Raw genomic sequence first — 3128 nt, forward strand, 5'->3', positions numbered from 1 at the left:
CTCGCCGGCCATGCATTTGAAGAGAGCAACAAAGGCCGCTTTTGCTGTTCAAAAGCTTTTAAGCGCAATCATGATAATTCTTCTCGGTTAAGAAGTTGTTGTTTTGAAACTCGCCCCAGTCCTTTTGCGGAAAGTGATCATTTTGAAGCCGAAATCTCCCATTTGCCGTCCATTTGTCGTCGTGTTGTGAAGAAACGAGCAAGATGACCCCCTTCCCCCCCTCATTTTAATGGTTTTTTTACACGTAATAGGTATACGGAAAACATATTTTAAGGAGAAAAAGAGTTGGATAGTAGAAATTATAGTATTTACATATAAATGATGTGAAACTGCATTTCAATGGCGCCAGACACTGACTGCAAGGTGACGACTGTAGTGGTCCGATTTGCTTACATTTATTTGCAAGATTGATGAATTTGAAATCACTTTACTAAAAGATTACAGCCTAGACAAAAAAGTAGGCTCAAGTTTTCAGTAATATTCAGTAGCTTTTGCTATATAACAACAGTTTTTCCGGTTGATCAAGTTTCGAACGCTTCTCCCGTAATTCGGTAAAAAGCAATTAGAATAAAGGTCATACAGCGCGAAAACAAGTGCGGGGACCCCATCTTTTTATTGCATTTTTCAATGTCCTGTGTATGAATATCAATTGCGCCAAGTTTGACAAAAATCTGGATTGTTGGTCATTTTCAAAGGAATTACTTAAATCTTTTGGCGTGAGTAGAGCGGTTTTCAATTGAGTGTCGAAAGTAATTAGCTAATTACTTTGGTTTTGCATCTCCTTCACTCAGTGATTGGTTCAAAGTTTTCGCGCCACTTTTTCAACCAATCACAAGTGAAACCAAAACCAATTGTGGCTCGCGCGTGCATATTTTCCAGCCTTTTGTGTCGGCTACGTGTAATTACTTCGAGTTTTGATTGGCTTACTGGATAGTTTCCGTCCTTTTTGATTGGTTAAAGTAATTACTATGGTTTTGGTTTTACGACACTCATTTGAAAACCGCCCTATCGTGGAGTGTTTTTACGAATTTGCTTTTAACATCTTTCTTCTATCGCGTACTCAAGAGAACATTAGGGCCGTTTATACCAGAGAAAATAAGCTTACTCTGGCCGCGGCGTGCATAATACACGAAAGGAACTATCATACGAGTATAAACTCCCAGGCCAGGATAAGCCGCGGCTTGAGAAAGCCGTGAACGTAGATTTTGTACCATTTATACGGGGTGTTTGTAAGCCGCGGGGTTTATAAGCCACGGGGTCGTATGTAAGCCGCAGCCAGAGTAAGCCGCGGCTCATTTTCTCTCGTATAAACGGCCCTATTGTGGTTTAATAGCTTCTTGCATTCCTTTTTGAAGCTCGGAGTCTAAAATACTAGTATAGGTTAGAAGCATATAATTTGTTCTAAAAGGATGGCAAAGATAAACGATAGATGCTACGTGTATAAATACCATGTGGTATTTTGTTTATCTTCATTCATTAATTAGGTGCAGTTTTACCCTCACCGGTTCTCTTGGCCAGTGGAACAGCGGCTCTTAACATATTTCACGGTTCTGTTGTTGAACCCGACTACATCTTTGAGGTCAAAGTGTTGACAAGACATTTACATTTACATGTTTACATTTACATGTTCCAGCACTCGGCAAAGTCCCTTTTTGGCTGTTTCTGCTTAGGTGGCCTCATACACCGTAAGCCTTTTTAGAGACATCACCGCCAAGCTGGCCACTTCTGCTGGAGAGAACAGGACAGCCACAACACCGAGGATTACTCTTATCGAATAGTGTGTGGTCCTTATCCGAGAAGACTTGAAAGTCTAACCATTTGCAGATGAAATTACAAAGGCAGCACTTTCTCCTCGGTCATTTTAAGATCCTGAGTGTTGATCCAGCAGGGGCTCGAGCCCGCGACCTCTCGCATGACAGCCCGATGCTCAACCAACTGAGCCACCGGTGTGCGTTAAGTACCAATCACAAGAATATCTTGTCTCTTTTATTGCACTTATAGCTTGTGGTCTCTATAAGTTACCTCTAATCTTGCAGGCTTCTTGATCAAGTTCTTTCCACTCTTCAGGGCTAATTTCTTCATAGAAACTGAAAATAAATTATGTAACATTACAACCTTCTTGTTTAGTAATACCCTCTTCGAGTTCCAAAAAACTACGTTAACTTGTTGTAAAGCGGAGGCTTACTCAAAGAGAGTTTAGATCTTTTGAATTGAGCGCGATTCTAAATAGAATTGAACCACAGTTTGACTGCAAGTACCTCGCGAGATAGTTAGAGAAAGTTCGTGTTTCAGCATAGAAGAAGAAAGAGCTAGTAAGAGAATCTCCCGGGATACAGCATATGCTGTTACGACTTTGAAAAAGTTGGTCAAATGAGATTTTAATTTTGTTTGGTAAGAACGTCGCCACCATTTCAGTTCAGTTCAGCCGTATTTTTACCCTGGATTCCAGAGGTTATTTTCTCGCCATGAAAAGAGCGACAAAAGCGCGAGTCACGAAGCGGCGAGAAAAACCTCTGGTACAGGCTGTTAACCTTTCTGAACATGCCGCCCCAATCACGTTGCGCTTTCCACTTCCAGAGTCAACTTTTGACCCTGGAGATTTCATTGGTCGATCGACCAATTGGTTAAGTCGAAGGGGATGATCAAACCGGTTTTTCACTGGTGTAGTACAAGAAGACTATGGACGGTACAGTAGCGATAGCGACACGATAATCACAAATTCATGGCTGGCAGTTTGAGATTAATTCGTCTCATTGACGCTGGATGAATGTTTGCTGTTGGGTGGCCTTAGAGGGGGCGTAATCGAACAAGCAATTTTCGTATTTCTCCAATTCACGTTTGGATTGTAACAAATAATAGTTGCGTGAAACGCTTCGATAAAGACCTCAGAAACGATGTATCCCACAGACTTGAGTACTGGTGAGGTGACTTATGAATTTGTCTCCTACAACATTCCAAGTTTTTGGTTTATTTCATTGAACAGCTTCGATTTTATTTTTTTGTTACGTGACAGTGACAACGATTTATTCACTCCACCGTGAGAATTTCCCAGTAGAGTGACCGGTAAACATTGCACAAATATTTTTATCACGTGGATAAAACCGGTTTACTCTGGAAGTCAATCAAAA

The 3128-nt window shown here is 41.0% G+C and overlaps 1 protein-coding gene across 1 annotated transcript in view; it reads right to left on the reverse strand.

Annotated features, from left to right (window-relative positions):
• LOC138034927 (putative uncharacterized protein DDB_G0274435) overlaps positions 1–2094 on the reverse strand; it is a 3937-nt gene extending 1843 nt beyond the window's left edge. The window contains exon 1 of the mRNA XM_068881946.1: positions 2023–2094. The gene's annotated coding sequence lies outside the window, so the exon portion shown is untranslated. The remainder of the gene's footprint in view (positions 1–2022) is intronic.
• Positions 2095–3128: the final 1034 nt, after the last annotated feature.

This window comes from Montipora capricornis, unplaced genomic scaffold, assembly GCF_036669925.1.
Source record: "Montipora capricornis isolate CH-2021 unplaced genomic scaffold, ASM3666992v2 scaffold_234, whole genome shotgun sequence".
NCBI classification, from domain to species: domain Eukaryota; kingdom Metazoa; phylum Cnidaria; class Anthozoa; order Scleractinia; family Acroporidae; genus Montipora; species Montipora capricornis.